The sequence below is a fragment of the Pongo pygmaeus genome, chromosome 5 (assembly GCF_028885625.2).
Source record: "Pongo pygmaeus isolate AG05252 chromosome 5, NHGRI_mPonPyg2-v2.0_pri, whole genome shotgun sequence".
Lineage (NCBI taxonomy): Eukaryota > Metazoa > Chordata > Mammalia > Primates > Hominidae > Pongo > Pongo pygmaeus.
This window is the reverse complement of record NC_072378.2, coordinates 113,940,354-113,952,306: the sequence shown is the minus strand read 5'-3', so window position 1 is coordinate 113,952,306 and position 11,953 is coordinate 113,940,354.

Here is an 11,953-nt window from a genome sequence, read left to right as displayed (position 1 = left end):
ATAGTCCTGAATCAGACTTTGAATTGGAAACATTCAATTATAAATATGATGTTTTATCTACATTATCTATCTATCTATCTATCTATCTATCTATCTATCTATCTATCTACAGATCCATTCATTAACCTACCTCTAATCTCCTAGCTTTGTTCCCTGAAAATGCCTAGAAACAAAGAAAAACCTGTTAGCAGTGATCATCCCTAACATACAGATAATGCTCCCCTAAGAGTTGGGGCTCCTTAGAGAAATACCGAGCTCCAGGTCTTAGCGAAAGATGTGCAAGATGCACCTTTAACACGTGGTCCTACCTGAAAACAAGTATACTGTTGAAGACTACCATGGTTGTGTCATAAAGAGTCAAGAGCCAATTTTCAGGGATTCCCATTTGAATATCAGAAATAATAACTGCAATAAGTTAAAGCACATCAATTAAATTTAAATTTATGGGTTTACAATGAGTTTATTAAAAAAGAAGTTCCCTGGGATGTGATATCCGTGTGTCAGTGACAAATCGCAATGATAAGTCCAGAGTAATAGTGTGACCACAGCAATACCAGCAGCAAGGCAGCAGAGCAGGATTCAGGGATTGACACTGGTGTAGCTGTGGCAACAGGAGCCTGAAGGCCTTGAGGAGAATGGGTGCATGATGCTGGGGTCTGGCCAGTGGACAGGAAGGCCGAGAAGGGCACAAGTGGGACTGAGGTCCAGGGAAGACTGATGGAGACTGCAATCTACAGGGAGGTCTCACTATTACATTCACCTCCACGTTGTTGCCTTCCTGGTGCTATGACCCAGGAAATTTTGTGTTAGCATTAAGGAAATTGAAGTCTGTCACCCCAAGAATCTCATATTATTGTAGAAAAATCTAAACTAAGAGTTTTATTATTAAAATCAATCAATTTTATTAGAAACCAAAATGTTTTTCTGCTCTTTTATTTCAAGTAGAAAATTTGTTTGAAAACTAAGATCCTCTGCAGCCATCTCACTGGGATTCATATCTGCAAGAGGGTTTTCTCTTGTAATTTAAACTCTCCACAGTCCACCAATAATTCCTCTTTGCTCCTGCTCTCCAAGAGCTAAGTGACTGAATTCAGTTTGGCTTTAAGTTTTCTGTAGATACTATCAGGTCCTTCTGTGGGGGTGTGCCTGAGCAGTGATTGAGGCTAATCTTGCTTGGCTTAGGAGGCCTGATGTTTTTCCTGACTGAGGTGCTATGATTGAATTTATGTATTTTTATGACTGTAGGCTTATTTCCCGGTTTTTCAGGTTTAAAAAGTACATTTGAAATAATAAGCTTCTTTGTTTTCTTTTGATTGAATCTATGGTGGTAATAAAAAAATAAAGAACAGCTATGCGGAGAGGTAACAATGACTCCATAACTTCTAGCCAACTTTGGATAACAATAAAGGCCTACAATGCAAGAGAATGGAGATCTTCCTTGGGATAAACATTCTGGAAAAACCTAACCCTAACCTTTGTGGTTTCCGTAATGTTCTGTATTTGTAAGAGAGAAGTGATCCACAGAATTTAAAGCCTGGAGACCCAGGAGCTGGGGGAAGCAATTTGGTAGATTTTCCACTTACTACCTGGTCTGATGTACTGGTAAATCTAAAACCCATCATTTCTCTCTCATCTTCCTCTGTCCAGGTTACACTCCCTTGGTCCCCCAATGCAAGTGAACCTTTCAACAGCTGGCCTCACCTCAGACCCAAAGCAGAAAGGGGTTGAACATTGACTAAAGGATTTAGATTCCTTATCTTAGGTAGGGAGATGCAAAGTGCATAAAAACAGACAGTTTTGTTATTTGATATAAATACTCAATTTGACTTATATCTAGTGGTGGGCTTTATGTTATACTGCCACGTGAGTCTTAAAAACTAGGTTCTGGAATGTCATTCTGGCTTGCATGTTTGATTCTATGAAAGGTGTTTGGGAACTGAAATTCTATCTCATTTTCCCCACTAAATTTGCATGGTTATACATAATTTTCTAAAATTGTGCAGGGCCAATTTCTGATGCCTGCATATGGTTCATATTTATACAAGGACTCAGGAGGTTGCTGAAATGGCTGTACCCTGGGAAAGCTTTATAGGATAGATGATTTATGAGAATTGTTTGAAGAAGGAAAAGAGTAGGCTGGTGGAAAGGAGAGGCCAGGGAAAAGTTTGGAGGGGAGTAAAAGGCTTGGAATTGCCAGAATAATGTCAAGCGATGTGGAGGGATAAGAGGAATTTACTGGCTAGAACAGAGAAATCCAACTTATGTAGGTGGACAAAGGGATGCTGTGGAAATAGCCATTGGTAACTAGCTTTATTTAACTAAGCGTAATTAGAAACTTTAATTTAAAGTAGTGGAAAATTGGTAACTCGGATTTGTTGAATGATTGAGTGGTAGCTGTTGGTAAGTTTCTGCGTGGGGATATATATTTCAGAGTGGTGAATTATGTCATTAAAAAATATATGAGGGGCTAGGTGCACTGACCCATGACTGTAACCCCTGAACTTTCGGTAGCCAAGGCAGGAGGATTCTTGAGGCCAAGAGTTTGAGACCAGCCTGGGCAACATAGGGAGACTGCATCTCTACAAAAGATTAAAAATGAGCAGGGTGTGGTGGTACACACCTGTAGCCCCAGTTACTGGGGAGGCTGAGGTGGGAGGATGGCTTGAACCTGGGAAGTCAAGGCTGCAGTGAGCTGTGATCATGCCACTGTACTCCAGCCTGAGTGACAGAGCGAGACCCTGCCTCCAAACAAACAAACAAACAAACAAAGAAGAAAAGAAAAGAAAAAAGGGATATGAGAAAGTTCCTTCTTAGTCTCAATAAGGGAATCTGGAAGAAAGGCATCTAGAGAAGGTTGAGGAATCTACAATGAGGTCCAAAGGGCCTTGAGTCAGGTCAGTAGTAAGTCAAGGGCTCAAAGTGTTGTATGTAGGAAAAAGAAGTATTGTGAGAGGGCAGCTCCAGGGCTAGGTATGCGGCAGAAGAAAGTTTTTGGTTGAGGGGAAACCCAAGATAAAAAGTCATGAAAATGTGAAGAACATAATGCCACTTCTAACAATGAAGCAAATGAGAAGAAAGAGGGATTGCTACAGTAGAAAGAGTGATTGCTGTGTGTAGAACATGGCATGCAACAGCTTTTTGAAAGGTAAAAGTTAGCAGAGAGTTCTGGTGCATAAAACATTTTGCAGATGCCTGAAGATTATTTTTAAGTTTTATTGGGATGGTGTAAAAGAGTTTTCAGAAGGATATTTATTTTGGTCTTTGCCTTACCGATGGCAGTTTGGGTTCTTCCAGTGGCCTTGGGGAGGCACAGCAGGAGACCTGCAAGGAGTGCACCATGCGGGCACTGAGGCACATCCACAAAAGTAGAAGAAACTGGGAAAGCAGGCCAGTTAGAACAGAGGGAATAGACCACACCAGGAAGTTTAGATTTTACTCTACAACTAATGGAGGAATTGCTGCAGTAATTGCTAAGATGAAGGCAATTGATGCTTTTTCAATCCAGAGAATGAATGGCATGGTCAAATGTACATGTTAGAAAAATCCAACTGGCAGCAGTAAGGATTACAGACTGAAGGGGAGGAGACCCTACAAGTGAGACTGTCACCTAGAAAGGAGTTATTTAAAGAAGGACCAGAAGTCCCATTTACTAGAAAATGTTAGTTATGAAGATGCCAAGATGAGGACAGTTAAACGACATAGGCTAAATTCCCATGACATTTAGACTTCATGTCATGGCATCTATTGTACAGCTAGAATACTGAGGGTTTTGAAACAGCTAGGGGTTAATTTGCTGCAGAAATTGCCAAGATGAAGGCAGGAAAGCATTTGAGTGAGCAGAACCTTAAATGGGAAAAAGGTAAAGAGTATTCTGGTTAAGACATAAATTACAGAAACTGCCTGTATCAGTCAGGGTTCAGCCAGAGAGGCAGAATCAATAAGATATATATGTATATAGGAATGGATTTGACTTAAACATGCATGAGGGCTGGCTAAGCAAGCCCAAAGTCCATAGAGCAGGCAGCTGGGAAGGGAAGGTCATAAGCTAGCTGGAATCCCATGAGCCTGAGCTGAAGCTTGGAGTCTCTGAACTTTAGGAAGAGTCTAGTTGCTCCTTAAAAGGGCTTTGGCTTGACTAAATCAGGCCCAACCAGTATGATGCCCCTTTTTTATTAACTCAAAATAAACTGACTTGGGACTTTAATTATGTCTATATAATCTCTGCTCAGCAGCACCTAGATTAGCATTTGGCAAAACAATTGGGATAAGGTGTGGATAGTCCACAAAATGGCCACTGCCCCCATCCATCCTCCAACTCTGAAGAGAGAATATCCTTGTGGTCCACCCTTTCCAGAAACATGCTAGAGACGGAATTCTGGGGAGTACAGTCCAAGCCATAACACTGCCATTCTAAGACCACTTTTCAGGTGGAGGATACAATTCTTAAGATTCTGAAAGTTGAAAATACAAATTATATTCTGTCTTTAATAGTCATAAGGTATAAGTTTCTCCATGAAGTATTGCAGGACTTTATTACTATTAAATGAGAATGTCTTATTTCAGAAACCATTCACATTTTAGTTATATTTTATTTTGTATTAAGTAATATACACATTTAATTTAACAAAGTAGAATATATATTTATAATTCAAATAAAAGGTATTCATAAATAGGACCAAACTTACAATCAGGACACTAATTTTATAAGGAAAACTTAAAGGACCTCTGTTTTCATCCATGGCTTAGCTTCTAATTAGCTTAGTCTCCTTGGCCAAGTCAGTTACCCCATATCTGAGTTTTCTCATGAGTAATATGAGGTAGCTGACTAGACTCACTCCAAGGTCTTTCAAGATCTAGAAGTCTGTTGGCAGCATTCGCAAAACAAATGATAAATTCTTTCTTAAAAACTGTCTATTTGACATTATTGACTACTTACATGCAAATTCACTCAAATGATTCAATGTCTCCTGCAAAATTAGCAAAAGTTTCTATTGTTTTTTGTATTCACTACTTTCTAGAAATCTGTATTTTATCATGGACCATCGACCTCCTTCAAGCAAATCCTCTTAGGCAAGCTTCAGAATGCGTCAGCCTTCACTGGATGGAAAATTTGGACTGCAGTGGGCTCCCTATATCAAGGTTGAACTGACAGGCTGGTTGCGGTGGCTGACGCCAGTAATGCCAACACTTTATTTGGGAGGCCAAAGTGGGCAAATTACTTGAGCCCAGGAGTTCAAGACCAGCCTGGGCACATGCAAAACCTCATCTGTACCAAAAAAAAAAAAAAAAGAAAAAGAAAGAAAAATTAGCCAGATGTGGTGGCACACACTTGTAGGTAGACATGCCTGTAGTCCTAGCTACCAGGGAGGTTGAGGTGGGAGGATCTCCTGAGCCCAGGGAGGTGGAGGCTTCAGTGAGCCATGATTGTACCACTGCACTCCAGCCTGAGTGACAGAGTGAGACCCTGTCTCAAAAAAAAAAAAAAAAAGAGAGACAGAACTGACATGTATTAAAAATACCCTTTTCTTTTTCTACCATCAGCATTCCCTGATTCTGAACCCATGCCTCAGAAAGGCTGTGAGGTCGGCAGAGCCGTGCAGGGGAAAGGCGCCTGCAGGTAGAGTTTGAGGAAGAGAGCTCCAGTCAGGTCCCTGCCATGACCCTCCTCTTGGTTTGGTGGGTCATAGCACCTTAGGAAACAGCTAGGGGGGCAGGAAGTGTGTTGTCTTGAACTCAGCCCTGGTTTTAAATTCTGGCCGCAGCTCCTACTAGCTTTGTTCTGGGCAAGCCATTTAAGCTGCAAGCCTCCCTCTCCTCTTCTGTAAAAGTGACAATGTAATCCCTATTTCCCATGGTCACAGAGTTCATCCTGGTAAGTGTCCTCTTGGCCTCCCTCTGGGCCTCAATTTCACTAATAATGAGCCCCTCTGTAATTTGGGGGCTTCTAACCATGGCAAGAGAGCCTATAATCCAGGTAGAGAACCCTTCAGGGTAGAGACACCAGCCAAACTCTCTTCAAGTAGAAAAGGGAATCTAGAGACAACGACATTCAGAGAAATGACTGCTTTGGCTTCTGGAGCCAAGGCTCCCAATCTCTATTTGAACTATTGAGCTGCCCTGGAAGCTCAGGGAGCAGGAAAAGAGGATGTGTTGTACTATCTGGTGTTAAAATAATCCAAAGGTCCATGCAGAAAAACAGGTGAGCAAAGCAAGCTGGCTGGCTGCCTTCAAGGACCCCAGCCCTCCTGCATCATGCTGGGCACTATTTCTACCTCCTTCCATCCCTGTTTTTTCCGTGTACCCCCCACCTTGGCTGTGTTAGGTCTCACACTTGTAGGCTGATGCACTATGATTTAAGGGTGATCCTCCCTGGAGGATTCCAACTCAGAACTGTGACTGCTCCATACACCTTCCCCTCCTTTCCTCTCCTCTTTTACAGCTGCCTTTTCCCCAAGTGTTTATACTGTAGTCTGCCAAGAAGAAGTTCTCAGCAAAGATAGTGGCCTGGTTTGGCCCTGCCTATTGTATGAAGACACAACAACTACTCCAGGTACAAATGTCAGATGGGGAGCATGGCCTAAATGACCTGCTGTCCTGGCAGTGGGAAGCAGTGTGCTGCTTTCTTCCTTCTAGGATGCAGAACAGGCCTCAACAGGTACCACTTTACATTTCTAAAAGATGAGGGAATAGTAACTTAAATTCTTGGACCAAAAAAACTGTGCCAGAGAGAGGAGAGAGAGTGAGGGAGAGAGAGAGAGAGAGGGAGAGAGAGAGAGAGAGAGAAAGAGAGAGAGAGATTAATTCATATCAGAAGGGCTCCAGGGAGATATAGAGAATGCAGAAGAAATCACTGATACATGTAGATGTTCTATTCTTCCAGCCACTGTTCTCCACCATCACTCAGAAGCCTCATTTTCTTTTTCTTTCTTTCTTTCTTTCTTTTTTTTTTTTTGCAGTTGCAAGATTTAATGGAGTGAAGACAGAGCTCCCATACAAAGGGAGGGGACCCAAAGAGGGTAGCCATTGCTGGCTTGAATGCCTGGGTTTATATCCCGATCATTGTCCCTCCCACTGTGCTCTCAGGCAATAGATTATTGGCTATTTCTTTACCTCCTATTTTTGTCTAATTAGCATTTTAGTGAGCTCTCTTTACTACCTGATTGGTCAGATGTGAGCTAAGTTGCAAGCCCCATGTTTAAAGGTGGAAGCAGTCACCTTCCCAGTTAGGCTTAGGGATTCTTAGTCGGCCTAGGAAATCCAGCTAGTCCTGTCTCTCAGTCCCCCATCTCAACAGGAAAACCCAAGTGCTGTTGGGGAGGTTGGCCGACGACTGCTCTAACTGCTTCCTGCTGAATTGGGGTGCAGTAGGGGTTGTGCAGTTGAGATTTCCTCAGGAGGGGTGCCTTCGATGTCATTAACATTGGAGCATGGGCTAGCAGGCCGGTCCAGTGGTCTGTGGTAGATCTTAGTCATGGACTGCATCTGGGGCTCCATTTGAAGAATGTAGTTTTACAGCTTTAATTCTAGAAGAGACAAATTTAACAAGGAGGTTAAAGATACAGGGATTGACATGTATGGCCTGCAGTGCAGGGGATTATTTCTTTGGCACACTTCACAGGCCCTATCTGCTTGATGGTTTTGAAAAGGCCTGGTCGAATAAATAATAATTTGGCTATCTGATGGGTGCTATCAATGCCTAAGTGGAAGGTTTGGTGAAGGGTTTTAAGTAATTTCTATTGGTTAGCTGCAGGCAAAAGTATTTTTCCTTCTTTGGTGGCTAGCCATCCTGAGGGGAGGAAAGTATGTCCTTGTGAGGTTCCCTATTCTATTTCTCCTGCTGAGTACTGGGGCTTGGTTTCTCAGAGGGGATTACCCCATACTAGGGGTCCTTCTGTAAGCATTTCTAATGGAGGGTCCTGCCTTGCAGCTCTTTTGGCTTCAGTATCCGCTTGGTGGCTCCCTTCTAGTTCCCTTTCCTTTCCTTTCTGATGACCCTGGCAGTGTAAGACTGCCACCTCTTTAGGTTTCTGTACAGCCAATAATAATCTCCTAAAGGCTTCCTGATGTTTGATAGGTGTTCCCTCAGAAGTTAGGAATTCCCTTTCTCTCCATATTGCTGCGTGGACATGGAGGACTAGGTAAGCATACTTAGAGTCTGTATATATATTTACCCTTTTTCCTTCTCCTAATTCTAGTGCCCAAGTGAGGGCTATTAGTTCTGCCAGCTGAGCACTAGTTCCTGGAGTGAGGGGATTACTTTCAAGTATTCCATTATCACTGACCACTGCATACCCTGTTTTTCGAAGTCCTTTTTCTACAAAGGAATTTCCATCAGTATACAAGCTGAGGTTGGGATCAGTCAAGGGAACCTCTAGAAGGTCCCCTCAAGTGATGTAGGTTTGAGCAATCACCTGTTGACAGTTATGTTCTATCTTTTCTTCATTGTCTGGAAGAAATGTGGCTGGGTTAAGAGTTGCACAAGTGCGCAGTCACAGCACTGGCCCTTCAAGTAATAGAGCCTGATATTTAAGTAAACGGTTGTCTGACACCCACAAGTCTCCTTTAGCAGTGAGTATGCCGTTTATACCATGAGATGTCCACACAGTAAGATCTCTTCCCTGTATCATTTTAACTGCTTCAGATACTAAGACTGCTACTGCTGCCACTACCCGTAAACAATGTTGCCAACCCTTTGCCACTACATCAGTTTCCTTACTCAGGTATGCCACGGGTTGCAAGCTGGTCCCTCAGACCTGCATAAGGACTCCTAGAGATATTCCTATTTTTTTCTGTGACATATAAAGAAAAGTCTTGCCCCATTGGCAAGCTTAACACTGGGGCTTGGGTTAGGGCCCTCTTTAGGGCCTGGAAAGCTGCTTCTGCTTCAGGTGTCCATCTTACTAAATGGGTATTGGCTTTCTGAGTTTCCTTAATTAGTGTGTATAATGGTCTGGCTATTTCACGGTACCTGGGAATCCATATTTGGCAGAAACCTGTTATGCCAAGGAACCCTCTTAGTTGCTTTAGGGTTTTGGGATGAGGATAAGCCAGTATAGGCTGAGTAGAGTCCTCACTGAGGGCCCTGGTACCTTTGGATAATTTTAGCCCTAAGTATTTAACCTGCTGTGAGCAGAGCTGAGCCTTTGGTTTGGAAATCTTGTAGCCACAGGTGGCGAGGAAATTTAAGAGCACTTGGGTGGCTTCATGGCACAAGGTTCCTGAACGGGCAGCTAAAAGTAAATCATCCACGTACCGAAGGACAAGAGTGTCCAGGTATGAGAACTGGCTCAAGTCTTGGGCTAATGCCTGGCCAAATAGATGGGGGCTATCCCTGAACCCTTGGGGTGAAACAGTCCAGGTGAGTTGAGATGCTTGGTTTGAAGGATCTTCAAAGGCAAACAAGAATTGAGAGTCTGGATGTACAGGTATGCAGAAAAAAGGCATCCTTAAGGTCCAGGACTGTAAACCACTCTGCTTCCTGTGGTATTTGGGAAAGCAGAGTATAAGGGTTAGGTACAGAGGAGTATAGAGGAAACAACAGCCTCATTGACAATCCTGAGATCTTGCACTAACCTCTGCTGTCTGTTGGGTTTCTGTACTCCTAAAATTGGAGTATTGCAGGGGCTATAGCATGCTTGTACTAGGCCTTGGGCTTTTAGGTCCTTAATCTTTTGGAGTCCTTGTTGGGCCTCGGGTCTAAGGGGGTACTGCCTTTGGTAGGGAAAGGAGGCGGAATCCTTTAGTTTAACTTGAACAGGATGGGCATTCTTTGCTCATCCATATTGTCCTTCTGTTGCCCAGACTTCAGGATTAATTCCTTCCTCAAGCAGGGGACAACAAATGGGTGTTCCTTCTCCTATGTTCAGGTGTATAATGGCCCCTGCTTTTGCTAGAATGTCTCTCCCTAACAAGGGAGTAGAGAAGCCTCATTTTCTTATTTGAAGTGTAGGCTGCCCATGTCTATAGCTGGCTCTCCATCCCGTGTCCTCCATAGTCCTGACACTCCACTCTTTGTCCTTTTATCGATCACAATTTTTTTTTATCTTCAGTTACCTTAAAATAGAAATATCCCCCACATTCCTCAACTTCGCCAGTAACAAAGATTGTCCTCTCCACCTTGGCCACCATACATATCATGACTCTCAATGACTCTACAGTCAAGATCTCCAACTCCAAACATCTGCTTGTTCACAGTTACCTGTCACTTTGCCTTGTCCTTCCCCCCCCATGCACATGCATGAGCACAGATGCACACACCCCTACAGGGAAAGACTCGGCCTTCAACTTCCCTGATAAAGTTAAAATGATCCTTCAGTTCCTCTCCACCCCTCAAATTTCTGAGTGTCCTCATTCTTTTATTCTTCCTTTCTTTCTATTTAAAAGATGAAGTGTATTTCAGTCTTATTACATCATCCTTTTTAAGGTTAGACCTGTTCCCTTGGTGCCTCACAACTTGTCCAAGATCTGGCTTTACTTATTAATCTTCTTTCTGACACCTTCATTTTTCTCTTGTCCACTCATCCTTCCTCTTAGAACTCCAAATATGATAAAAAGTATCTTCTTAAACACCAAGATAGCATTCCTATAACCACACTGCCCCCTCAAGCATCTTCCCTGTCCTTCCTATCACCAAACATCTTGAAAGAATAGTTTGTACTGACTTCCTGTCACCCACTCTGGCCTTTCCAATGAGGTCTCTACCTCTGTGCTGCAGGTTTTTTTCCTAACAGCTGGGTTAATTCCATCTGTCATATTCAGTGGCTTCTTGCCTTCCTCTGACCAAAAGTTTTATGTTAAACTCTGTTTTCATTTTGCATTGTCTTCCTTGACAATTTCACCCTTTCCTAAGGCTTCTAACATTATCTCTATTTCTATAATTGCCAAATCATATCATCATCCCTGAATTCTCTTCATAGAACGTAGGCATGACTCACAGACTGCCAAAATGCAAAAATGTATAAAACCCTGAAATGAAAGTGGAGGCAGATGGTCCTAGATGATAGATGGCAGGTATGATTAAAGCTGCCGGGGATGACAGAAGTATGGAGGGATCCCAAGCCCTTCCTCCCCAGGTCAGCTTTTCCCAGCTTTATATTATCTGCCAAGATGCTCATGCTGTGCTCACATATTCTTTTCTCATCAAGACTATTCTTTCCTCTATTCCATCATGTTCTTCCTCAGTTCTGAGTTCAGATACCTCTTAGACACAATTCTCAATATTCTTGGCCTTGCCTCTTGTTCTAACATCCATTTCCACAAAGGCTTGGACTGACTTCAGGCAAGAGCAGGAAAACCCAGTGCCACTACCTGGGATGACTGTGGGGGAATGGCCAGCATAGTGCTAGGGCAAAATGTGAATGACAGAATGCCCTGTGGGACAGTTGTTGACACGTGGAGGATGGAAGCTGATGGATAAATTCTTCCCTTGTCTTCTTCTTATTTAGTAAGTCTTCTCAGAAGGTTCCTGTAGAATTGAGCCTCCACAATGGTGGCTACCTGATAAAGCATCTTTGTCCTGGCTTCCTGCTTATTCCCTTTTGCATTTTCTCATTCCTCATTCCTACTCCCTGCAATCACATTACCAAATAAACTACTGTCAAATGACAAAATTACAACAAATTTAGTTATAAATCGTATGGGCTTTCATTTGTGATTCATGAATCCAGTCAGCTTCCACTCTCAAAAATAGGATGAGAGTTCCCACTGGGCAATGACAAAATACTAGATTAGGCAGAAACAAGGAAATAGAATAATAGGGGGAAAAAAAGCTGATTGGTTAACATCAGGTTACTTCAGGCTACTTTTTTTGGTGAAGGTTAAAGCATAGGGAACTTTCCAATTACACTGACTCAGCAAGACTGGAATCTCCTGTTTTCAGGAAAAACTGATCTGTTTGGGGATCTGTCTGCTTCCTTAAAGTTTCCGTTCAACTGTGTGGCATTTGGTTTGTTCT